At 40.5% G+C, this 26824-nt stretch overlaps 1 pseudogene across 1 annotated transcript; it reads right to left on the minus strand.

The window, feature by feature from the left end:
- Positions 1-1048: 1048 nt before the first annotated feature.
- Positions 1049-26817, minus strand: LOC128576745 (histone acetyltransferase KAT5-like; annotated as a pseudogene). The gene is made up of 2 exons (XR_008377490.1): positions 26715-26817; positions 1049-2273 (listed from the first exon to the last, which is right to left on the minus strand). The product of XR_008377490.1 is annotated as a histone acetyltransferase KAT5-like (transcript).
- Between the last annotated feature and the right edge of the window lie 7 nt (positions 26818-26824).

The raw sequence follows: 26824 nt of genomic DNA on the forward strand, positions 1-26824 counted from the left end.
CTGTACACAAAGGATTATGACAAACATCTCTCTAATGATAAACATAGTGCTTATATCAACATAAAAATATCAAGAGAAATATTAGAGAATCCTAGAGAATTAGCTATATTTTCAAATGTCAAAAGGTGTGAGGAAATAATGTGTCATGGCAGACTCTAACACGGCACCCAGTGACCTAAGCCTCTTAGTTTTTGTGCCCTTGCATAATCTTGTCCCCTTGAGAATGGGCAAGACTTGTAACTTCTTTCTAACAAATAGAATATGTCAAAGATGACAGAATGTCACTTCTATATTTAGGCTACGTAAGATCGTGACTTTTGCTTTGCTAGCAATCTCTCTATTTCTAGGTCTATTTTTCTCTCTTCGGCTTTCTGGCTTTGATAAGGCAAATTGCCATGTTGGTGAGGTATGTATGGCAAGGAAATGAGGGTGGCCAATAGACATTAAGACATGAAGGACTTCCCTCCAACAATCCACACTGAATTAAATCCTGCCAATAATGAAATGAACTTGGGAACAGATTTTCTTCAACCAAGCTTTCAAATGAGACCCTTGCCCGGGTCAAGACCTAGAGTGCAGCTCTCATAAGAGACACCAAGGCAGAGAATCCAGATAAACCAAGCCCATACTCCTGACCCATCCTGAAATTTAAAAAAGCATATTTTGTTTTAAGCCTCTACATTTATGGTATTCTGTTATGCAGAAGTAGTAACTAATATATAATCATATAAACTTTTAAAGAAACAAATATGATGATATATATGTAAATAAAGTGAAAAGTTATAGGGCTTCAGAATGGACTATTACAAATGTAGAAATGGACTATATATATACATGTTTGTATACGTACATATTGGCCTACAGAAACAATTTATCGCCAGAGGCCATCGGTGTAAGACAGACCAGAATTTTGCAGCCAATACCCATACCACCTCCAATTCCTACTTTACGAAAGAAATTTTTACAACTACCCTTCTGTACAGAAAGCTCCCACCCCCCACCTAGTGGTCTGAGAAGAACCATAAACCCCGGTCCTCTCAGTTGCCTGGCCACTACTTTCCCCTCTTACTCCAGTTCTTGGGAGTGAAGTGCAGACATTCCGAGTCGATCTGAAGGAGCCGCTTGAGCTTGGCCCGCTGATGCTTGTCCACGATGTCTTTGGACAGTGTCAGGATATACTGGCCCTTGTAGTAGTTGATGACGTTGAGGTACTGCAGGGTTGAGATGACATCCTCCTTCTTGATGCTGGTGATTTTACTGATCTCGTTGATGGTAATCTGTGGCCTCTCGCCGCTCTCTGACTTCACCCCCATCAGGATGTCCACGATGGTCTGGGACCAGTAGCTTTGATAGGATAGGAGGCCAAGTTCTGAGAGAGGTTTCTCAGGAGTCCCTGTTTTCCCTTCTACTTTGGAGAGTTCATAGCTGAACTCAATCAGCAGCTTGCCATAGCCCCGGTTCTGATAGGGAGGCAGGGTTAGGATGCAGGCCACGTTATAGCCTTGTGCTGATTCCTTCTCCTTGGAAAAGTAGCCCACAATGTGGAAGCCTTTGCAGTCATACTCCGTCATAACATAGAAGAGGAAAGGGTCTGTGTTATAGTATAAGGTCTTGTGTTGGATGAAACACTTGGCCAAAAGGCACAAATTCTCAGAGTAACTCTTATTCTTCCGTCCATCAATCTCAAAAACGGAGATGGTATCTTTGCGGTAAATCTCCTTGCCTGGGGGATGTCGCAGGTGGCACTTAGTCAAGTGACGCTGAAGACACTTGAGGCTACGGGTGTACTTGAGGCAGAACTCGCACAGGTAGAGAACTGGCAAGGTGGTGAGTTCCTGTGGGTACGGGGAGAAGTACCACGGCTGGAGGCGGTGGCGGCCCAGCTCGATGCACTCAATGTTCTTCATCTGGGTGACGATGCCGCGCGTCCCGTTAGACACCAGGCTGTCAGTCACGCTTGGCGCAGATGGTATTCCATTGGAGCCATCCTGGGAGTCCTCATCAGGGCCCAGGTGGTTTGATTTTCGCTTCTGTTTCTGGCCGAGCTGCCCCTGCCCCACAGACGGATCCATTGTGAGGAGAAAACGCCGCTGGGCCGCTCTCGGCTGTCCCCCCCGAGGCCCAAGCGTGCCCCTGAAACCACCTCCGCCTTCCCTTTCACCTCTCTCTCTCTGGAAAGGCGGGGAGGGAGCCAGACAGTGTGTTCTTGGTGGGAGTCTTGGCTTCTTTCTTGGGGAACTGGATCTTTAGGTTCAGCCGCTTGTGAGTCACCCCTTCGTGAGGCGTTTGTTGAAGCACAGCAGTATTTTTTTTTTTTTTTGAAGATAAGAGTCTCAGTTTGTCGCCCTCTAGAGTGTCGCGACGTCACGGCTCACAGCAACCTTAAACTCTTGACCTGAAGTGATTCTCTTGCCTCAGCTTCCTGAGTAGCTGGGACCACAAGGGCCCACCACAACGCCCGGCTATTTTTCTTTTTTTGTCACCCTCTACAGTGTCGTGGCGTCACAGCTCACAGCAACCTTAGACTCTTGACCTGAAGTGATTCCCTTGCCTCAGCCTCCCGAGTAGCTGGGACTACAGGTGCCTGCCACAACGCCCGGCTGTTTTGTTTGTTTGTTTGAGGCAGAGTCTCACTTTGTCGCCCTCTAGAGTACAGTGGTGTCATAACTCACAGTGACCTCAAACTCCTGGGTTTAAGTGATTCTCTTGCCTCAGCCTCCCAAGAAGCTGGGACTACAGGCGCCCGCCACAACTCCTGGCTATTTTTTGTTGTTGTTGTTGTTGTCATTGTTGTTTAGCAGGCCCTGGCTGGTTCGAGCCAGCCAGCCCCGGTGTATGTGGGCAGCTCCCTAACCAATGAGCGACGGGCGCTGAGCCCACCCTGCTAATTTTTAGAGACAAGGTCTAGCTCTGGCTCAAGCTGGTCTCGAACCTGTGAGCTCAGGCAGTCCACCTGCCTCCGCCTCTAAGAGTGCTAGGATTACAGGTGAAAGCCACAGTGCCTGGCCCAAGCTCGGCAGTATTATCAAAACCTCTGGCTGTTTCCATCTTTCTGACCCTCAATATCACTATGATGGCTTTTCATGTGCAGGTTTGTGCCTAAGGTCAAAAGATTGCTGTTCCAGCTCCAAGCATCACATTCTGACATAACTATCCAGACAGAAAGGAGATGACCTCAGTAGCCAAAAAGAATGCTTACTGTGTCTCACATCTCCCTATTTTCGCGGAGGAAGTGGGCAATCACCTTAGTGGTTAGTATTGAATCACGTGGCCACCCCTTGCTGCAAGAGAAAATAAGAAAGTGGGTAGATCTGACACTATCAACTTGTTGGGTAGACAAACAGTAGTATTTGCCATAGTAGAGACATCAAGCAGATTGTTAGGAAATATTTTGAGCCCTTAAGTACCCTTAATGTTACCCTTATTATCTATGTTGACAGTGATCTTTCCCCCAAATATAACTAAAATCGGGTAAAGCCATGGCATGTTTGAAAGAATATAATTAAATTACGTGACTTTCTAGAACTTACAAGAAGTCTAGCAGTTATTCCAATTGAGTTCGTACTTTCCAGTTATTGAAGGACAATACTGTTGTTACATCAAGGTGAAATACTGAATAAGATAAGATAGACTGGATTACTATTTTATGAACTATGCTTGATTAATTAGTTCTCAGTTCTCTTTTGAAAAAAAATTCTATTGAACTCCATATAAATGACATTTCCAATATAGGTAAGCCCACCTTTAATTTAAGTTTCAGAGAAATGGTTAAGGAATAACATGTACGCGTCAGAATACTCTAGATTTAAAATTAAATTGGAAGCATGAGTTGCAGAAATATAAACAGCAGTGTCTTGTGATGGTGGGTATAATCAGTTCTTATGACCTTGTCGGCTAGTTCCTGCACTCTGTAAAAGTGCTTTAAAATCCTTCAACTTTTCATTTAGATGTGATTATTATTTGGGAATGGTTAACCAAAACATTTATTGCTGTAAAGCTGACTTTTTTTTTTTTTTACTTTGTAATGATCATATTCTCAAAACAAAACTGGCCAGAAAGTCTAATTCTTTAGGACTACATTTATTTTATTTTAATAAGTAATTTTAAATTTTAATTTATTTTAAATCAAATTTTAAATTTTAATTTATTTATTTTAATTTTATTCTGTTAAAATTTTTGCAGTATTGTAGGAGCTTCATGATCTACCCCTAGCTTACTTTTTCAATCTTACTCACCTCTAATCCCAATGTATTCTCTAAGTTACAGTCATATCGAAGTATGGACGCTTTCCTTTACACTTCACTACTTTTGTGTCTTTGCATATTTTGTTCCTTTCATCATAATTTTTTGTCTTCCATCTCTAATTATTCGAATCCTCACCATTTTTCAATGTCTACTCTTTCATAGAATGTTCCATAGTTCCTTCAGTCATAATTGAATTTACTCCAACTCCATAGCTCTATTTATTTAGTGCTGTATTATATATTACCTAGATTTACACAGTTCTTTACGCTACCCAAGCTACAACATTCCAGTTTCTGCCTTTTCCATACTATCGGTGCTGGCCTTTAAAAGGCAATCACATTTCCTTCTTGCCAAGTCTAGCAGAAGTTGTTCAATCCCTAGCATATTTCTCCCACTTCCCATTTAAAGATTCTCTTACCACTGTCTGCCCAGCCCTCTGAAGAGGACTCAGTTTTAGACTTGTTTGTATTCTGGTTTTGACTTTATACAACATTTGGGCACTAGTTCTACTCTCTGGGCCATAGATTGTTCTACTCACAGGCAGGTAAGAAGTACTACAACATCATGGCCCACCACATCCCCCTAACAGCCCTAGCTCAACGTGGTGGGGTATATTATATGCTCATCTGAATGGCAAAGGGGTGAGCAGTCCCTTTGGGGAAGGGACATGACAGAGTTGTGGCTATCTTCATTTATATGTTCCTCTTTTTATTGTTTTCTCTTTTACACTTTTAGCATGTGCATTTTTTATCTTGGTTTTATGGTAACTTTTGGTTATCTCGTATTCTAAATGAAAATTGGGGCAGCTATGAAGTGGGCTTCTTAGGGAAGAGTTATAGCCAATAGGTTGCATGATCACCTCAAATTTCTTTTGAAAGAAGGCAAAGTCTAAATAGGGAAAAATGCATTGAATGAAATATAGAGATCTTTTTAAAGGTAGAGGCAAATCCTTTTGGCTATGTTTAACTCAGCACACATTTTTGTCCTTACTCAAAGGCTGACTGGTAATAACATAGTAAAGGAATAATTCCTGTGCTTGCCATCTCATATATGAGATTAGGCTCTTGATCTCCCATCAGTAGAGCCTGCTTAAGGTGTTAATCTCGGGAATGACATTCATGCATTGGCTCATCAGGTGACCAAAAGTCAGAGATAGGTAAGGATAAGGATGCCACCATTACCATAAAAAGGAAATAAACTAAGTGAATCATACAGCAAGGAAATCATGGTTTTGGCTTCATAAATCACTGTCTGGCCAGTTCATGTTTGTGTATTTATTCAACACTTATTTATTGAGCAACTGCTATCAATTTGAATTCCAGCTCCCCAGCTTTATACTCATTAACTGATATCCTCAGGCACTACTCTGTGCCACTGTTTCCTTCTGTGTAAAATGGAGATAATAATGATAGCACCTGCAGTGGAAAGATTAAATAAGCAAATACATGTAAAGCCCTTCCAGCAGGTTTTGCCAAATAAAATACTCTCAATACATGTTATTCTCATATTATCCTACAGGTGATAAATTCTCTTTTTATTTACCTTTAACCTTAAATTACCATTGCTTGCAAGCAAGAGTCTTTTTTTTTTTTTTAGTTCAGATTAATGTGAGGTTACAATCAATTAGGTTACAATGTTCGCATCTGTTAAAGAACCTGCAGCTCAGAGAGGTAACATATAACCTGCCTTAGATAATACAGCAAAATGAATGGCAGATATCCCCCCAAATCCAAATGATTGATGTCACCAGTCTGGTGCCCCTGAACAGACTTCTGAGACTCTAAGTTCCTACTCGCAGCTGGAGTATGTGTAATTCTTACTGGTCAAAGGAAGCCCACCGGATGTGAGAACTGTCAGCACTGACTAGCGTGCTAAGATCCACTTCCGGTTGATGTTCCCTTTACACTGTTGCAAGCTTGAGGTCTCCAGGAGTTAGTTATACTCTTAACACTGCACTTCCTACTCCCAGTGATACAGGATCTACAAAAACACCTTTGAACAAAAACACTACAACAAGATAGCACTTTCATTTCTCTAAATTGTCAAGAACAGAGGAGAGAGGACTATGCCTGTTACTCAGATGTTGGCCCACCTTGCATGATGTGAGCGGTACTCTCTGACATTAGCTTGAACGGATCAGTACCCCTGACAGCAGAAAACCCTTCAGTCCCTGCAGCAAGGTTTATCTGGCAGTTTAAATCATGTTATCCCTAGAGGTGCAAGTAAAGATAGATTTATGGATATAGATGTATCTATAGATAAAAATATAGATCTTTTAAAGTGCTAATTTTATCACCTTATTTTACTATAGACTGATTGCTAGACAGATAAATAGATGATAGGTAGATGAGAGAGACAGAGACAGAGAGAGAGACCAATTACATTTGTCTGATCAGAAAAAACCCACAAATATGTGTGTGTGTGTGTATATATATACATACACACACACATTAGAACCTAAGTGCTAGTTTGGGGCTCAGAGTTTTACATAATTTTTCATTTAACCTACCAATATGTTAATAGTTATTACATCTGTTTTACGGTTCTGCAGGCGGTCCTAATTTTTGCTTTTTTATACCAAGTTTTCTACATTGAGCATATGTAGAAAAACAAAGTATGTATGTATTACCCCTCAGGAAACAATTCATCTTGAGTTAAATATTTATGAAATAACTGATACTTCTCAGGAGCCAAGTTCTAATTATTTTACACACATTATTTCATGCAGTCATAGAAACTTCCTTAGGTTGATATTCTTAGCTCTAATTTTTAGGAAACCAAGTTCAAAAGAGTAACTTGCTCAAGGACGTACATGTAGCAAGTAGCATAATATCCAAGTCTTTGAACTGTACATCATCAGAGGGAATAGAGGAAAGAAGAAAATGATAAAATTGAGATTCATTGTCAGCAAATCTATGAATGATGATTGAATATGTTTGCTAAAATTGTTATAATAGTGTCTGTGGCTTTAATTATTTCCATCCCCTGAAAGCAGAAAGTATAATAATAATCATATTTGAAGGGAAGCAGTCATGGCTGACAGGACACATAAGCAATTCAGAAAATAATTTAAGTGAAGTTGAAACCAGTCTGAGCATATAGTCATTATTCTATTCACCTTAGATTTTGCTAGTTATGATTAATACTTTGAAAAAGTGACAGAGGTGAATGAACTCAAAAGAGAGCTAAAGATGATTCACATTATTGGAATATAAAATTCTCATGATCCTCAAAAACAGAATCCAACTCATTCCAAACAGGTCATATACTACTACAGCTGGCTCCTACCTGCTTAATTTATAAGTAGCGCAGACACGCACTTCGCACCTCATAAGGTATTAACTCTGCACAAGTATTCTCGTACTTCTGGAGATAATTACTTGCCCCTTTGATTCATACTGAATGCTTAACAACTAAAGTAACCAAAAAATAGATTTGGGCTTCAAAATTAGTGATATATTCAAATAGAAAGAGAAAATGACTCTGAGACATTCTCCTTTCCTCCTTCCTTATAGTCATGAGTTCAGCCTCAGACTTTAAGAAATAATTCACATAAATATAATCACCTACAAGTGTACTCAAGCTTCAAGTAAGGTCATTTAATGTTGTAATATCAGCAAATAATACAAAACAACATCAAACATAGTTACAGCCTATCCACTCCAAGTAAAAAGAAAAGCTTTGGGGGTGATTGAATTACAAGAGGGAAAAAGAAATGGCATAGCCCCTGGGTATTTAATGTACCCCAGGTACCCCCTCCAGAGAACATCAGCCTAGGAAAGTCATTCCCAAACCTCTGACATCTAGCTGCATCTAACAGCGCTGTCTCCACTTGGGAAGTTCACAGTCTTTTTTGTCTTCTACCCATTTTACTTGTTATAAAGGGCACAAAGGAGATGCTCAGAATGGCAGAATTTGTGATACTAATCATCATAAGCAATCAAGGACTTTCTACTTTGAAAGATAAAAAGATAATTTTCCAGACAGAAAGATAGGTATGTAACTTGACTTAACATAGTCAAAAATTCTTTTGATGGTAAACATATCTCTCTTCCTCCTTCAGTTCCACTTCTCTGTCCAGCTACTGCCTCATCTCTATCTTCCTGATCAGCCAAACTTCTCAATAAAGTTGTCTATTTGCTTCGCACATTTTCTCTTCTGTCCTCTCCATTCCGTCTCAATGTCGTCTCAATCCCTCCACCAGAATTCCTCTGGTGAGGTCACCAATGACATCCATCATTATATCCATTAGCATCATGTCAGGGAATAATAACAGACGAGAGACAGTAACCAAGTTGTGGAAGCTAGAACATAAAGTATGAGTGATACTGACTGAGAAGACCAGAGGAACCCAGATTTGTGGCTTATTGCATTGGTTTCTTTTATTATTATTATTAAATCATAGCTGTATACATTAATGCAATCATGGGGTACAATGTGCTGGGGGTTTTGGTTTTTGGGTTTGGGCGGTTTTTTTGCAGTTTTTTGGCCAGGGCTGGGTTTGAACTTGCCACCTCCGGTATACGGGGCCAGCGCCCTACTCCTCTGAGCCACAGGAGCCACCCGATGTGCTGGTTTTATATACAATTTGAAATATTTTCATCAAACTGGTTAACATAGCCCTCATAGCATTTGCATTGGTTTCTTTTTTTTTTTTTATTGTTGGGGATTCATTGAGGGTACAATAAGCCAGGTTACACTGATTGCAATTGTTAGGTAAAGTCCCTCTTGCAATCATGTCTTGCCCCCATAAAGTGTGACACACACCAAGGCCCCACCCACCTCCCTCCATCCCTCTTTCTGTTCCCCGCCATAACCATAATTGTCATTAATTGTCCTCATATCAAAATTGAGTACATAGGATTCATGCTTCTCCATTCTTGTGATGCTTTACTAAGAATAATGTCTTCCACGTCCATTCAGGTTAATATGAAGGATGTAAAGTCTCCATTTTTTTTAATGGCTGAATAGTATTCCATGGTATACATATACCACAGCTTGTTAATCCATTCCTGGGTTGGTGGGCATTTAGGCTGTTTCCACATTTTGGCGATTGTAAATTGAGCTGCAATAAACAGTCTAGTACAAGTGTCCTTATGATAAAAGGATTTCTTTCCTTCTGGGTAGATGCCCAGTAATGGGATTGCAGGATCAAATGGGAGGTCTAGCTTGAGTGCTTTGAGGTTTCTCCATACTTCCTTCCAGAAAGGTTGTACTAGTTTGCAGTCCCACCAGCAGTGTCAAAGTGTTCCCTTCTCTCCACATCCACGCCAGCATCTGCAGTTTTGAGATTTTGTGATGTGGGCCATTCTCACTGGGGTTAGATGATATCTCAGGGTTGTTTTGATTTGCATTTCTCTAATATATAGAGATGATGAACATTTTTTCATGTGTTTGTTAGCCATTCGTCTGTCGTCTTTAGAGAAAGTTCTATTCATGTCTCTTGCCCTTTGATATAAGGGATTGTTGGCTTTTTTCATGTGGATTAATTTGAGTTCTCTATAGATCCTAGTTATCAAGCTTTTGTCTAATTGAAAATATGCAAATATCCTTTCCCATTGTGTAGGTTGTCTCTTTGCTTTGGTTATTGTCTCCTTAGCTGTACAGAAGCTTTTCAGTTTAATGAAGTCCCATTTGTTTATTTTTGTTGTTGTTGCAATTGCCATGGCAGTCTTCTTCATGAAGTCTTTCCCCAGGCCAATATCTTCCAGTGTTTTTCCTATGCTTTCTTGGAGGATTTTTATTGTTTCATGCCTTAAGTTTAAGTCCTTTATCCATCTTGAATCAATTTTTGTGAGTGGGGAAAGGTGTGGGTCCAGTTTCAGTCTTTTACATGTAGACATCCAGTTCTCCCAACACCATTTATTGAATAGGGAGTCTTTCCCCCAAGGTATGTTCTTGTTTGGTTTATCAAAGATTAGGTGGTTATAAAATGTTAGTTTCATTTCTTGGTTTTAATTCGATTCCAAGTGTCTATGTCTCTGTTTTTGTGCCAGTACCATGCTGTCTTGAGCACTATGGCTTTGTAGTACAGACTAAAATCTGGTATGCTGATGCCCCCAGCTTTATTTTTGTTACAGAGAACTGCCTTAGCTATACGGGGTTTTTTCCGGTTCCATACAAAACGCAGAATCATTTTTTCCAAATTTTGAAAGTACGATGTTGGTATTTTGATAGGAATGGCATTGAACAGGTAGATTGCTTTGGGAAGTATAGACATTTTAACAATGTTGATTCTTCCCATCCATGAGTATGATATGTTCTTCCATTTGTTAATATCCTCTGCTATTTCCTTTCTGAGGATTTCATAGTTTTCTTTATAGAGGTCCTTCACCTCCTTCGTTAGGTATATTCCTAGGTATTTCATTTTCTTCGAAACTATGGTGAAGGGAGTTGTGTCCTTAATTAGCTTCTCATCTTGACTGTTATTGGTGTACACAAAGACTACTGACTTGTGGACATTGATTTTATATCCTGAAACATTACTGCATTTTTTGATGACTTCTAGGAGTCTTGTGGTTGAGTCTTTGGGGTTCTCTAAGTATAAGATCATGTCGTCAGCAAAGAGGGAGAGTTTGACCTCCTCTGCTCCCATTTGGATTCCCTGTATTTCCTTGTCTTGCCTAATTGTTGCATTGGTTTCTTAAAGTTGAAGATTTCTAGTGGTATAGTAATAAACTATTAAGTGTTTCTAAAATATATTACCAGAAATATTCAGTATAGGTATGTCCCTTAGAAGAGATACAAAAATAATAAATATGGAGTGAATCTAAAGGTGTTTTTCAAAATCCAGGATGTTGAACTTACAGAGTAAGTAATTTGTTCAATTTTGTCATCTTAAAACCATCTAATTTTGACTTGCCTATTTAAAATAAATGTAGATTATTACAAGAGAGGTCCAAGGAGATCATCAGTTATTTGCAAACATTTACATCACTTCTTGCAAAGCTTAGATGACAGACAGTATGTATAACCAAATAGAAACAAAGATTTAGGAAGTGTGAAAGTGATGATGAAATTCACAAGCTGGGAGTGCTGAGGAAGGTGAACACCAAGCAGGCAGATTAAAGAAAGGACTGAGAGCCCCACAAAACCAAATCAAACTATTTTATATTGTCCATCCTAATTCCAAATTGAAGTTGAAGTATACTGCTATCTTCAAAAAACAAAGAACTCTTCATGGGACTTTCTACTGTGATTTCGTGTAGATGAAAAGTAATAGTTAACCAAGTCAAAGGTTTAAAGAAGCCTGCAAGTGCCAGGCTAGTATGGCATCGCCAGATACCATCTGCAACCCAAGTTCCTTCTAGCTCTGTCATCCTCCAGATGGCTTTTGAAGCTCTGGTCAGAAGTGCAAGTTTCAGGAAGAAAGAGAAGTGGGGGCTTACCCCTGTAATCCTAGCACTCTGGAAGGCCAACTGATCAAGGTCAGGAGTTTGAGACCAGCCTGAACAAAACTGAGAGCCAGTCTCTCCCCAAAATAGAAAAAATTGGCAGGGCGCCATGGCTCACACCTATAATACTAATACTCTGGGAGGCCAAGGCGAGTGGATTGCCTGAGCTCATGGGTTCTAGACCAGACTGAGCCAGAGCGAGACCTCGTCTCTAAAAATAGCTGGGTGCTGTGGCAGGCGCCTGTCGTCTCAGCTACTCAGGAGGCTGAGGCAAGAGAATCACTTAAGCACAAGAGTTTGAGGTTGCTGTGAGCTGTGACGCCATAGCACTCTACCAAGGGTGACCAAAGTGACACTCTGTCTCAAAAAAACAAAAAAATAGAAAAAAATTAGCCTGGCACAGTGGTGCCTGCCTGTAGTCCCAGCTACTTGGGAGACTGAAGAAGGAGGATGGCTTGAGCCCAGGAGTTTGAGGTTGCAGTGAGCTATGGTGACACCACTGCCCTCACGCCTGGGCAACAGAATACAACTCCGTCTCAAAAAAAAAAAAAAAAAAAAAAGGAGAGGAAGTGGGAAGGGTGAAACTATGTATGGCATCTGAGTCAATCCTCCTTAAAAAGCTTTGCCAGAAACCCCACTTAATTGTTTACATTTAAGTTGACCAGTTGACAGTTGACCAGAAGGATGGCTCATGAGTGTCCCATGAGTTTCTGTAATGTCTTTTACATAATGTCAGCATAAATAGGCTCAGTTTTAGATTTTTTTTTTTTTTTTGAGACAGAGTTTCACTATGTCTCCCTTAGGCTCAAGCGATTCTCTCGCCTCAGCCTCCCAAGGAGCTGGGACTACAGATGCCAGTCACAACTCGCGGCTATTTTTTTGTTGCAGTTGTCATTGTTGTTTAGCTGGCCCAGGCCGGGTTCGAACCCGCCAGCCTTGGCGCATGTGGCCAGCGCCATAGCCACTGTGCTACAGGCACCCAGCCACAGTTTTAGAATTTGAACCAGTAATTGTGGCAGGCCCATTGAAAGAGACCAAACAATATAAATGAAAGCCTTTTTGTGCATCAGAATTGGGATGAGCCCCAAATGACATTATTCACTGGCTATAGGCACTCACAATGATATTGGCCTATTTTTCTACTCCTAAAACATATAACTATTCTTGGATTAAACAATATGCAAGGCAGAAGGAAAAAGCTAATAGTAGCATAACTAAACCACACACTTCATCTATTTGCTAATTTTCTCTTCTATCTTTATATTTGTTTTATCTCCTCCTCTAAGCTAAGATAACTGAAGAGGCTGGATCAAAATGTCTTTGAACCAAATGCCACTTATCCAAAAATTACCTAAGCTCATATTTTTTACAAGTGAGTTTATAAACAGTAATAAACTCTACCACCCTGAGATACCATCTAACCCCAGTGAGAATGGCCCACATCACAAACTCTCAAAACTGCAGATGCTGGCGTGGATGTGGAGAGAAGGGAACACTTTGACACTGCTGGTGGGACTGCAAACTAGTACAACCTTTCTGGAAGGAAGTATGGAGAAATCTCAAAGCACTCAAGCTAGACCTCCCATTTGATCCTGCAATCCCATTACTGGGCATCTACCCAGAAGGAAAAAAATCCTTTTATTATAAGGACACTTGTACTAGACTGTTTATTGCAGCTCAATTTACAATTGCCAAAATGTGGAAACAGCCTAAATGCCCACCAACCCAGGAATGGATTAACAAGCTCATGTATATATATGTATTGTTACAATACATATATATACATGAATATATATGTATACCATGGAATACTATTCAGCTATTTAAAAAAATGGAGACTTTACATCCTTCGTAATAACCTGAATGGAAGTGGAAGACATTATTCTTAGTAAAGCATCACAAGAACGGAGAAGCATGAATCCTATGTACTCAATTTTGATATGAGGACAATTAATGACAATTAAGGTCATGGTGGGGGGAGGAAAAGCAGAGAGAGGGAAGGAGGGAGAGGGGTGGGGCCTTGGTGTGTGCCACACCTTCTGGGGGCAAGACATGATTGCAAGAGGGACTTTACCTAACAAATGCAATCAGTGTAACCTGGCTTATTATACCCTCAATGAATCCCCAACAATAAAAAAAAAAAGTAATAAACTTTAATGCCTAACAATTCCTTTGATTATGACTTAGGCTAAATTTGCAAAGAAGTACAAGCCTCTTTGGAAATTGAACCACAGAGATTAACTTTAACTAGGTGTGACTTGTTTTCTGAGGTTTCTAATCTACTTCCTGGAGTTTTTATATTAATTTTTTGTTCTTACCCAATCAGGGCAGTTTATTTTCAACTTATGTTTTTCTCATTTTATTTTCTTTTTGTTGAACAATACGGAACAATTGAATGTTTTGGTTGGGTTTACTTATTTGAGTTTAATTAGGTCCATTCCAGAGAACAAATATTTATTGAGCAGCCACTATGTGCATGGAAAATGGTGCCATAGCAAGGACAGGTGGGTAGGAGCAGCTCACCCAGAGTGCAGGCAGATCGGGGTACTTGCCTATAGAGAATATAAAATGAAGCTAAAACCAACTAAAATAGGGCCACTTTTTATTATCACTATGTTCCAGCAATTTTAAACAATGGTAAAGCCTTTTGTCAATTGTTCTAAGCAATTGCTGTGGATACTGCTGAGTTTTAATAATATATACATTATCTTCAATTTAGCACATTGCTATTGTTTATTTTTTAATAAGCATTGTTTTCTACAGTGAACTTTTTTTTACGTAGTGGGGTCCAAATTTTTTTTATTTTTTTTATTTTTTTTTATTTTTTTATTTTTTTATTAAATCATAAGTGTATACAATGATATGATTATGGGGCATCATACACTCACTTCATAAACCATTTGACACATTTTTATCCCAGTGGTTAACATAGCCTTTCCGGCGTTATCTCAGTTACTGTGCCAAAACATTTATATTCTACATTTACCAAGTTTCGCAAATATGCACCACAGGTGTGATCCCACCGATTCCCCTCCCTCTACCCACCCCCCCTTTCCCACTTCCCCCTATTGTTAAGTTGTAGCTGGGTTATAGCTTTCATGTGAGAGTCCCAAATTAGTTTCATAGTAGGGCTGTGTACATTGGATATTTTTTCTTCCATTCTTGGGATACTTTACTAAGAAGAATATGTTCCAGCTCCATCCATGTAAACATGAAAGAGGTAAAGTCTCCATCTTTCTTTAAGGCTGCATAGTATTCCATGGTATACATATACCACAATTTATTAATCCATTCGTGGATCGATGGGCACTTCGCCTTTTTCCATGACTTAGCAATTATGAATTGGGCTGCAATAAACATTCTGGTACAAATATCTTTGTTATGTTGTGATTTTTGGTCTTCTGGGTATATGCCCAGCAGAGGAATTACAGGATTGAATGGCAGATCTATTTTTAGATCTCTGAGTGTTCTCCATATATCCCTCCAAAAGGAATGTATTAATTTGCATTCCCACCAGCAGTGCAGAAGTGTTCCCTTTTCTCCGCATCCACGCCAACATCTCTGGTCTTGAGATTTTGTGATATAGGCTAGTCTCATTGGAGTTAGATGATATCTCAAAGTAGTTTTGATTTGCATTTCTCTGATGATTAAAGATGATGAGCATTTTTTCATATGTCTGAAGGCCGTGCGCCTGTCTTCTTCAGAGAAGTTTCTCTTCAAATCCCTTGCCCAGCCTGCGATGGGATCCCTTGTTTTTTTCTTGCTGATGCGTTTGAGTTCTCTGTGGATTCTGGTTATTAAACCTTTGTCAGAGTTATACCCTGCAAATATCTTCTCCCATTCTGAGGGCTGTCTGCTTGCTCTGCTTACTGTGTTCTTAGCTGTGCAGAAGCTTTTTAGTTTGATCAAGTCCCAGTAGTGTATTTTTGAAGCTGCTTCAATTGCCCGGGGGGTTCTCCTCATGAAATACTCACCCAGACCAATTTCTTCAAGGGTTTTCCCTGCATTCTCCTCTAGTATTTTTATAGTTTCATGTCTTAAGTTTAAATCTTTAATCCAATGAGAGTCTATCTTAGTTAATGGTGAAAGGTGTGGGTCCAATTTCAGTCTTCTGCAGGTTGCCAGCCAGTTCACCCAGCACCATTTGTTAAATAGGGAATCTTTTCCCCACTGAATGTTTTTAATTGGCTTGTCAAAAATCAAATAGCGGTAAGTAGCTGGATTCATCTCTTGGTTCTCTATTCTATTCCAGATATCTACTTCTCTGTTTTTGTGCCAATACCATGCTGTTTTGATCACTATCGATTTGTAGTAAAGTCTGAGGTCTGGTAGTGTGATTCCTCCTGTTTTGTTTTTATTTCTGAGTAATGTCTTGGTTATTCGAGGTTTTTTCTGATTCCATATAAAACGAAGTAATGTTTTTTCAAGATCTTTAAAATATGACAGTGGAGCTTTAATAGGGAGTGCGTTGAAAGTATATATTGCTTTGGGTAGTATGGACATTTTGATAATGTTGATTCTTCCTAGCCATGAGCATGGTATGTTTTTCCATTTGTTAACATTTTCAGCTATTTCTTTTCTTAGAGTTTCATAGTTCTCTTTATAGAGATCTTTCACGTCTTTTGTTAGGTAAATTCCCAAATATTTCATCTTCTTTGGCACTACTGTGAATGGGATAGAGTCCTTAACTGCTTTTTCAATTTGACTGTTGTTGGTGTATATAAAGGCTACCGATTTATGAATGTTGATTTTGTAACCTGAGACGCTGCTGTATTCCTTGATCACTTCTAGGAGTTTTGTAGTAGAGTCCCTAGTGTTTTCCAGATACACAATCATATCATCTGCGAAGAGCGAGAGTTTGATCTCTTCTGACCCTATATGGATACCCTTGATCGCCTTTTCTTCCCTAATTGCGGTGGCTAAAACTTCCATTACAATGTTGAAAAGCAATGGAGACAATGGGCAGCCTTGTCTGGTTCCTGATCTGAGTGGAAATGATTCCAATTTAACTCCATTCAATATGATATTGGCTGTGGGTTTGCTGTAGATAGCCTCTATCAGTTTAAGAAAAGTCCCTTCTAGACCAATTTTTTTGAGTGTTCTGATCATGAAGGGATGCTGGATATTATCAAAAGCTTTTTCTGCATCAATTGAGAGAATCATATGGTCTTTGTTTTTTAATTTGTTTATGTGCTGAATTACATTTATAGATTTACGTATATTGAACCAGCCTTGAGACCCTGGGATAAAACCAACTTGGTCATGATGTATAATTTGTTTGATGTGTTGCTGGATTCTGTTTGTTAGGATCTTGTTGAATATTTTTGCATCTATATTCATTAGTGATATTGGTCTATAATTTTCTTTTCTTGTTGGGTCTTTTCCTGGTTTGGGGATCAGGGTGATATTTGCTTCATAGAACGTGTTGCGTAGTCTTCCTTCTTTTTCTACATTTTGGAACAGGTTGAGTAATATAGGTACTAATTCCTCTTTAAAGGTTTGGTAGAATTCTGACATGAAACCATCTGGTCCCGGGCTTTTCTTTTTAGGGAGGTTTTGTATAGTTGATGCTATTTCTGAACTTGATATGGGTCTGTTCAACATTTCCACTTGATTCTGGTTAAGTCTTGGAAGGTGGCGTGCTTCCAAGTATCGGTCTATTTCCTTCAGATTTTCATATTTCTGAGAATAAAGTTTCTTGTAATATTCATTAAGGATTTTTTGGATTTCTGATGAGTCTGTGGTTATTTTGTCTTTGTTGTTTCTGATTGATGATATTAGAGATTTTACTCTTTTTTTCCTGATTAGGTTGGCCAGAGGTTTATCTATTTTATTGACCTTTTCAAAAAACCAGCTTTTTGATTTATTGATCTGTTGTATTATTCTTTTGTTTTCAATTTCATTTAATTCTGCTCTAATTTTGGTTATTTCTTTTCTTCTACTGGGTTTGGGGTTGGAATGTTCTTCCTTTTCCAGTTGCGTGAGATGTCCCATTAAGTTGTTAACTTCCTCTCTTTCCGTTCTCTTGAGGAAGGCTTGCAGTGCTATAAATTTCCCTCTTAGAACTGCCTTTGCAGTGTCCCAGAGGTTCTGATAGCTTGTGTCTTCATTGTCATTTTGTTCCAAAAAATTGGTGATTTCTTTCTTAATCTCATCTCTGACCCAGCTATCATTCAGCATAAGGTTATTTAACTTCCATGTTTTTGTATGGGTATGCAGATTCCTGTTGTTACTCAATTCAAGTTTTATTCCATGATGGTCCGAGAAGATGCATGGAATAATTTCTATTCCTTTAAATTTACTGAGGTTAGACTTGTGACCTAAAATGTGATCAATTTTGGAGTAAGTTCCGTGGGCTGATGAGAAGTATGTGTATTCAGTTTTGTTGGGATGAAATGTTCTGTAGATGTCTGCTAAATCTAAATACTGGATGGTTAGGTTTAAATCTAAGATTTCTTTGCTCAGCTTCTTTCTGGAGGATCGATCCAACACTGCCAAGGGAGTGTTGAAATCTCCAACGATTATGGAGCTGGAGGAAATCAAGTTACTCATGTCTGTTAGAGTTTCTCTTATAAATTGAGGTGCATTCTGGTTGGGTGCATAGATATTAATAATTGAGATCTCGTCATATTGAGTATTACCCTTAACAAATATGAAGTGACCATTCTTGTCCTTCCTTACTTTTGATGGTTTAAAGCCTACTGTATCTGCAAATAAAATTGCAACACCTGCTTTTTTCTGATTACCATTTGCCTGAAATATGGATGACCATCCTTTCACCCTGAGTCTGTATTTGTCTTTTAAGTTGAGATGTGACTCTTGTATGCAACAAATATCTGGCTTAAGTTTTTGTATCCAGTCAGCTAACCTATGCCTCTTTAGAGGACAGTTTAAGCCATTCACATTGATGGAGAGTAAGGATAAGTCTGGTGGAATTTTGGGTATCGAGTTTTTCAAAGGTCCAGTGGACATTTCTAATCCTTTCGCCAGTGTGGAAGTTGGAGTTTGATCCGAAGTTTCTGAGTGAGTTTACTTTTGTGGTATAGGATTGGGTTGGTCATTGTGGAGGATAGGTCTGAGAACATCCTGAAGAGCTGGTTTACTTATGGCAAATTTTTTCAACATATGAATGTCATTGAAGTATTTAATTTCTCCATCATAGATGAAACTCAGTTTAGCTGGATACAAGATCCTGGGTTGAAAGTTTTTTTGCTTTAGGAGATTAAAAGTTGATGACCAGCCTCTTCTTGCTTGAAAAGTTTCAGCAGAGAGATCTGCAGTTATTCTAATATTCTTACCTTTGTACGTTATAGTTTTCTTTCGCCGGGCTGCTTTGAGAATCTTCTCTTTCATGTTAACTTTAGTGAAGCTAATTATGATATGTCTGGGAGATGGCTTTTTGGGGTTGAATCGTGCTGGGGTTCTGAAGCTGTCTGCTATCTGAATTTCAGATTCTCTAGGCATGTCTGGAAAATTTTCTTTCATAATTTCATGTAGAAGGGCCTCTGTGCCCTTGGCTGCCACGTCATCAGCCTCCGAAATTCCTATAACCCTTATGTTATTTTTTTTCGAATTATCTGAGAGCTCTCTGAGTGAGTGATCCGTTTTTGCTCTCCATTTCTCTTCCTCTTTGAGAGATTGGGAGCGTTCGAAGACTTTATCTTCAATGTCAGAAATCCTTTCTTCTGCTTGCTCCATTCTGTTACTGAGGGATTCTACTGTATTTTTCATATCTTTGAGGGCTGTAAGTTCTTGTTTCAGTGTGTCTAAGTCTTTGGTGGTTTTGTCTTTAAATTCGTTAAATTCTTGAGACAGTTTTTGAATTTCTCCTCAAATTCCTAATTCCATTTTATTAATCTTGTCTGCAAACCAAATTCTGAATTCGACTTCTGACATCTCAGCCAGTTGTTTATGAATGGGATCTTCAATCACATCTGCCGTATCTTTTCTTGGGGGGGTTGATCTATTCTGGTTATTCATGTTACCAGAGTTTTTCCGCTGATTCCGCCCCATGGTTTACTCCCTTTGGTTTTTCCCCTGGGGTTTTATCGAGGGCCCGTACAGTGTTGTGGCCTGAGAAACTGGGGCCCTGTCTGGTGTGGTGGAGCAAAGTGGTTCTGTCTTGTTTTCAGCTGGTTTCTGTTCGATCCTATTGCGACTTCTACTCTGGCTTGAAGTCTCAGCTGTGTGGAAAAATCAACAATTAAGTCACCCCGCCTGCCCACCTCTGGCCCCAGTTGGAAAAGGAGAATCAAACCTTCCTACAATCGCACACCCAGGGCACCACCTGAAAAGTCCTCAGTCTATTAGCCCAGTTCAAAAGGTCCGAATCAACTGTCTCAATCGGCACTTGTCTCAGGTGGAAGGGTTCAAGAGGTCTCTGGGAACTGGATCACAGGGGCCTGGTGACTCCTCTGAGACAGCTCACCCCAGTGCAGCGTGGAGTCAGGAGGAGCCACCCCGCAAACAGAGCAGTCTGGGAAGGTTGACGTCTCCTTCCCCACTTTGCCCCTCCGTCGGACCCAGTCACTGGTATCTCTGCAGATGGCTAACCCAGTTGCCTGCAGTGAACAGACACTCCAGGGGTTTGCACCTGCCTGAATCGCGAGGAAGTCTGCCAGGCCCCCGCAGACTGCCGCTATCTAGCAGGAGGAGATGGGGCCTGACATCTTTGAGTGTTTGATGCAGGTGATGGGAAGGAGGTGTTCACTCAGGCTTAGCCCCGTCCCTGATGGATGCTGCTAACAGAACAGAACAGAACAGACAACTTTGTGAGGTTCTGTCTCTGTTCCTGTCGTCGCCTACAGGAGACGGGCTGTTTTGAGTTCAAACGTCTTTGCTGCTGGAGAATTGCGTCTGAACACCTCTCTGGGTCGGCCCCGCCCTGGAGGCTTCCGGGTTTGTGAGCCGTGTCACCGGTGGCCTCCTCTGGTTGCCCAGGGAGACAGGGGGTGTGGCCTCAGAATATCCAGAAGTGAGCGTTCTGCCGTTAAAGAAAAAACGGCTGTTGATCTACCTCCAGGGAACTGCTGCTCTGGTGTGGGCACTCAGGCGACCCTTTTCTCCTCTGTCCCGCGCCCCAGAGTCAGCACTGAGCGGCCGCAGTTTGTGCTGGGTCCACACCCCTTAAGAGATCCCCCAAGAATCAGAACTCTTGGGGGATGGGCCCCCAGACCCCGATTGGGAGTGGGGCGGGGGGAAGCTAGAGTTTCATTCAGTTTCACGCAATACTACGGTCCGGGGAGGGCTCCTGCACTGCACCGCAGGGAAGTGCCGCCAAGGCTTGATTTCCCCTCAGCAGAGTGCCCTCTCCTCGCTCACGTATCCCAGAGTCAGCGCTGACCTGACGCAGCTCAGGCACTGTGCACTCCCCTCGAGAAATCACCCAAGGAGCCGAACTCCGGAGGGATAGGCCCTCAGACCCCGAGTGAGAGTAGGGGCTCTCAGCTCTCAGCGGGGAGGCCAGAGTCTTATTCAGTCTTGTGCCCGGGGAGGGCTCCTGCACTGCACCGCAGGGAAGTGCCGCCAAGGCTTGATTTCCCCTCAGCGGAGTGCCCTCTCCTCGCTCACGTATCCCAGAGTCAGCGCTGACCTGACGCAGCTCAGGCACTGTGCACTCCCCTCGAGAAATCACCCAAGGAGCCGAACTCCTGGGGGATAGGCCCTCAGACCCCGAGTGAGAGTAGGGGTTCTCAGCTCTCAGCAGGGAGGCCAGAGTCTTATTCAGTCTTGGGCCCCGTATGCCCGGGGAGGGTTGGTGCACTGCACCGCAGGGAAGTGCCGCGAGGCGTGACTCCCCCTCAGCCCGGTGCCCTCTCCTCACTCGGCGCGCCTCAGAGTCAATGCTGACCAGTCGCAACTCGGGGACTGTCCACTCCCCTTGAGAAATCACCCAAGGATCCGAAGTCCTGGGGGACAGGCCTCCGGACCTCAGTGGGCGGGAGGGGAGCGCCGGGGATTCAGGGTTGCCGGCAAAGGATTCCCAAAGTTTTATTCAGCCCTATGTCCGGCAGGAGAACGCCACGGCACCCCAGTAGGGGAGGTAGGTCCAGTTTTTAGAAGGTCTCTCCCGTGGAGTGTAGTGGGAGGGGCTTTAATTTCTGCCCGCTTGTTCAATTGTGGGGCTACAGAGCCGGTCTCATGGGGGAGGGGGACTCCCGTCCGCTTGGTGGTGGATTTTGTACCTTTTGTTTGCGTCCTTGTGATCACAACTTGCCTCAGCGGTGTTGATGTGCGTTCTTCAGCCTTCTCTCTTGGTGAGGCTCAAGTCCACCAGGATACTTACTAAATTCCTGTCCCTTAACTCTCCTTCTGGACGGGAGCCTTTGTTGAAAGCTGGCTTCAGTCCGCCATCTTGTCTCTTTTATTTTTTTTATTTTCTTTCTTTATTAAGTCTTTTGTACATAGATCATAAATACATTTATGCCCATTTCAGTGTGTTGATTATTTGTATAAATTGGAGTGCTTACATCATACTAGTCAGCATAGCTTTCATCTCATTCACCCATTTATAGCATTAGGACATTTGTGTTCTACACATGATAGAACCAACTTGTACTTTCAATGTGCTCCATAGTTGTGGTCCCCCTACTATCCCCTACTATCCCTCCCACCCCCTCCCCATCCCTCGCCCTCCCCTTCTCTCCTTCATTATAGACTAAAGTTGTGTTTCATTTTTCATATGCAAGTGTGAGTTATTATTATTTGGTTTCACAGTAGTACTGAATACATTGGATAGTTTTTTTTCCATTCCTGAGATACTTTGCTAAGAAGAATATTTTCCAGTTCTACAGTGAACTTAATGAGAAGTCCCACTTATGTTGTCATCCCTGACATAGTTAGACTCTGCTACACATTTGTTTTGGGAGCAATTGCTTTGGGCAGAGTTTGTGTTTCCAACCCCTGTAGTATTAATTGTTTCTATGGTTAAACAGTGGATTGAAAATAAACAATAACAGTAAATATGAATAATAAATGAATAATTAAACGATGATAGTAAAGAAGAAACAGAGCTTTCATATTCCATGTGATCACTTACAATTCCAAGTTTAAAACAGTAAAACAGAATGTGAATTGCTAGGTATCATATTTCTTGTTTAGAAAGTATAAGATTTGGGCTCAGCACCTGTAGCTCAGCAGCGAGGGTGCCAGCCACATACACTGGAGCTGGCGGGTTCGAACCCAGCCTGGACCTGCCAAACAACAATAACAACTATAACCAAAAAATGGCCAGGCATTGTGGAGGACACCTGTGGTCCCGGCTACTTGAGGCAAGAGAATCACTTCAGCCCAAGAGTTTGAGGTTGCTACGAGCTGTGACGCCATGGCACTCTACCGAGGGTGACAACTCTGTCTCAAAAAAAAAAAGGAAAGTATAAGATTTCATTTGTAATAAAATGTTACTCCATATCCCCTCTATGTTTGTATACTGAGTATACAAGAGGTTTTTGTATAACCTTCAAGAGGTTTTTGCATAACTTCTTAAAATTAAAATTTGTTCTTTTACAATTATTGTAAATTTCAAAACTAAAGACTGAATCAAGGAAATACAATTATTAGTCAATATTACATGATTGTTATTGCTCAATTTAAAAACAAAACTATATTAATTATCCATTACTATGTAACAATTATCCCAAAACTTAGTGGTTTAAAAAAGACATTCATTATCTCATATGGATTCTGTGGGTCAGAAATCTAAGCATGGCTTAACTGGGTCCTCTGGCTGTGGGTCTCTCACAAGGCTGAAGTCACCTCAAGGCCCTGATTGGAAAAGATCTGCTGGCTGACTTACTCACATGGTAATGAGATTCAGTTCCTTGTGGACTCTTGGACTAAGGCCTCAGTTCCTCAGTAGCTGTCAGCTGGAGGCCTCCTTTGGTTCTTTGCTGCATGAATCTGTCTGCAGAGCATGTCAAGGTGAGCAGCAGACTTCACAGAATGAGCAAGTGAGAAAGAGCACATATGATAGAAGGGGTGCTAGTTAGCAAGACGAAAGTGGCAATCTTGTGTAACCTAAACACAGACATGACATTCTATCGCTTTTGCCACACTCATTGGAATCCTGTCACTAGGTCTGCTCTGCACTCAAAAGCAGGTGATGGTAGAGGATGTGAACGCCCGGAGGCAGGGTCCATGGGAGCCATTTCAGAAGCTGCTTACTGCAAGTCCTAAAACAATGCCTGAAAAACTCAACAGAAATGAGATAGCAAGTGCAACAATTATTGCATTTACCATCTCATATATGTTTTGTCACTAAAAATTTATCCTAAAGTTGACTCCAAACTTTTCTTAATTGGATATATATATATAACATGTATACTCTCTTACATACATAGCTCCCATTCTGTAGCACTGAACGGTGACTGCCTCACTTACCTCAGCGCCTCGGACTCCCCTCTCACACTGGCAGCCCATCCCAAGGCGCCACCCTGTCTATCTAGAATAGCAATTTTTAACCCGTGTGCTTTGGCACACTGGTGTGCCATGAGAAGATCTTAGGTGTGCCACGAAATGTTTTAATGGTCATTAATGAAATTATTTCCAAAAGAAGTTCAAAGCATAGTAAGCATATTCTTCTTTTCACTCAAAAAAAATTTTTTGATCAACATAATTTAAGTGTGCTGAGGAAATATAACTATAGGTTCAAGTGTGCTGTGAGCTAAAAAAGGTTGAAAAACACTGATCTAGAAAGTACTTCCTCCAGAAATACTGACTTTCCCCTCACTGCATTCAGGTCTCTGCTCCAATGTCACATCAACAAATGACATGTGGCTTCTTTGACCAGTGCATCTTTACCCAGCCTTTAGTCACCTGCACCCTGCCTCATATTTCTTCCTAAACTTATCACTGCCTGACATTCTATAATGTGCTTTCTCTGTTTATCGTCTGTGTTTTCATCAGGTACATTTGGTGATAAATTCCAGAGTAGAGCAGTTCCTGGCACAAAGTCAGTACTCAATAACTGTTTGTGAAAATGGGGAAGAGATTACTTTTTATTTAACACAGGGAACATCTGTATTTCAAATTTGTATACCAAATTTCTGATACACATCCACTTCTTGTTCCTAGGAATCATGCTATCATTTTTCCCACCTGTGGTGATTAAGAAATAAATTGTTGCAAGTAGAGATGTTTTCAAGAACTTTTGGAAGACAAGTTAACACTTCACAATTTGAATACCATTAACAAAATGTAATTTCAGTCTTTGCTGATAAATTTACCTTCATTAAGAAAGGGAAAAAAAAATCTTTAGGATATACTACATATGGGAAACGATTGAATTCCAGATATTTTCCTTTGTAGTGATTTTCTGCCTGGGCTTTGTTGGATAGGTGTTGTTTTGTTTTTATCATGAAAAGCAACTACTAAAATGTAAAGACTTATTGTCAAGATATGTTTCTGGTAATTGCTTACAAAGTTAATCTTATTCTGCACTGAAAATCCATTTTGCTTAAACAAAAAGAATTTAAACTTAGCAAGACCTATCATAAATGAATGAGTGAATGGCAGAAGAATTCCTTAGTTAAAAACCTGATGCATGCTTTATTTTGTTTGATTAAACCAAGACAATTTTTTAGGGAATATACTTATATATGAATCAAGAGTTATATGCAAACTACTGGTAAGTATTATAAGGACACAAAGATAAATAAGGCTCACATACACGTAGGCAGGCAGGAGTATAAAGTACAGTTAAAAATATGTAAGCTCAGGGCTGGGCACGGTGTCTCATGCTGGTAATCCTAGCACTCTGGGAGGCCGAGGCAAGTGGATCGCCTGAGCTCAGAAGTTCAAGACCAGCCTGAGCTAGAGCAAGACCCATCTCTAAAAAATAGCAGAGAGTTATGGCAGGCACCTGTAGTGCCAGCTACTTGGGAGGCTGAGGCAAGAGGACTGCTTAAGCCCAAGAGTTTGAGGTTGCTGTGAGCTATGACACCAGGGCACTCTACTGAGGGTGACAAAGTAAGTCTCTGTCTCCAAAAAAAATAAATAAATAAAACAATAAGAATATATGAGCTGGAATTAAACCTCCTGCGTAACTTTAGCACACATTTGTTAAACCTCTCTGTGTCTAAGTACTTACTTCCTATTGTTGTTGAGTTCATTGAATGAGGTAACTTATGTGAAGCACTTACCACAGGGCTTGACAAATAACAGCTACTCAAAATGTTACTCATGAAAAGGCATATCAGTTAGAATTAGTTAAATCTTCAAGAAAGTGAAGATGCAAAGTAACAATAGCTTAAACGTGAGAAGAAGGTTAAACCACTCTCAAGTAAATAAAGTCCCCCGGTCTATGAACCAAGTGTATGGTGCCCCATGATCATACTAATGTACACAGCTATGATTTAATAAAAAAATAAAATAATAAAATAATCAAGTAAATGAGGCAAAAGCTATGTTGATTGGTTTGATGTAAGCATGTCAGATTGTATAAAAAAATCAACACATTGTACCCCAAACATGCATAGATGTATTCATGATCTATGTGCATATGACTTAATAAAAAGAAGAATTTATAAAATAAATAAATAAATAAAAATAAAGTCCCCAAGTATGGTTTGATGGCTGCTCATCGAGCAGTTCAGTGCTAGTACAGCCACTCAATGTCCATCAGAGACCTCACTCTTTCTATTAAATTGCCCCCACTCTGCCCTCCTCAAAACTTGACTATCATTAACCTTTGCCAGATCCACTCTTGGTGTTTTGGGGTTTGGGCTAAATAATCAGTCATGCAACTATGGCAGGCCACACTTGGCTTCATGTAGAATAATGATCTGGTACATTTTTATCTGCAGTGTGCGAGAGCAATCGTCAGACTAATTTTTTTTTCCTAATCTGGTAGTCATATTTTGGCATTTTATTATAGTCCAAATTTTTATTTCTCTGATTATAAATGGAATTGAGCACCTTTTCCTGTACTTTTATCATTTGATTTCTTCTTTGTGAAGATCTTGTTCGTGGTTTTGAATCATTTTGCTATTGAATTATTTGTATTTTTCTTAGTTATTTGTAGGAATTCTTTTTTTTTTTTTTTTTTTTTTCTTGCAGCTCAGAAGTTTATTAACCAACGGGGTTGGGTCAGCTGGTGTTTACATGCTGACCTCTGCAGCCCTGTATCCCGGCTGTAGTGAGGAAGATGGCTGGCTTCTGTGCTGGCCACAGGTGATATCATCTCAGGA

The sequence above is a fragment of the Nycticebus coucang genome, chromosome X, assembly GCF_027406575.1.
Source record: "Nycticebus coucang isolate mNycCou1 chromosome X, mNycCou1.pri, whole genome shotgun sequence".
NCBI classification, from domain to species: Eukaryota; Metazoa; Chordata; class Mammalia; order Primates; family Lorisidae; genus Nycticebus; species Nycticebus coucang.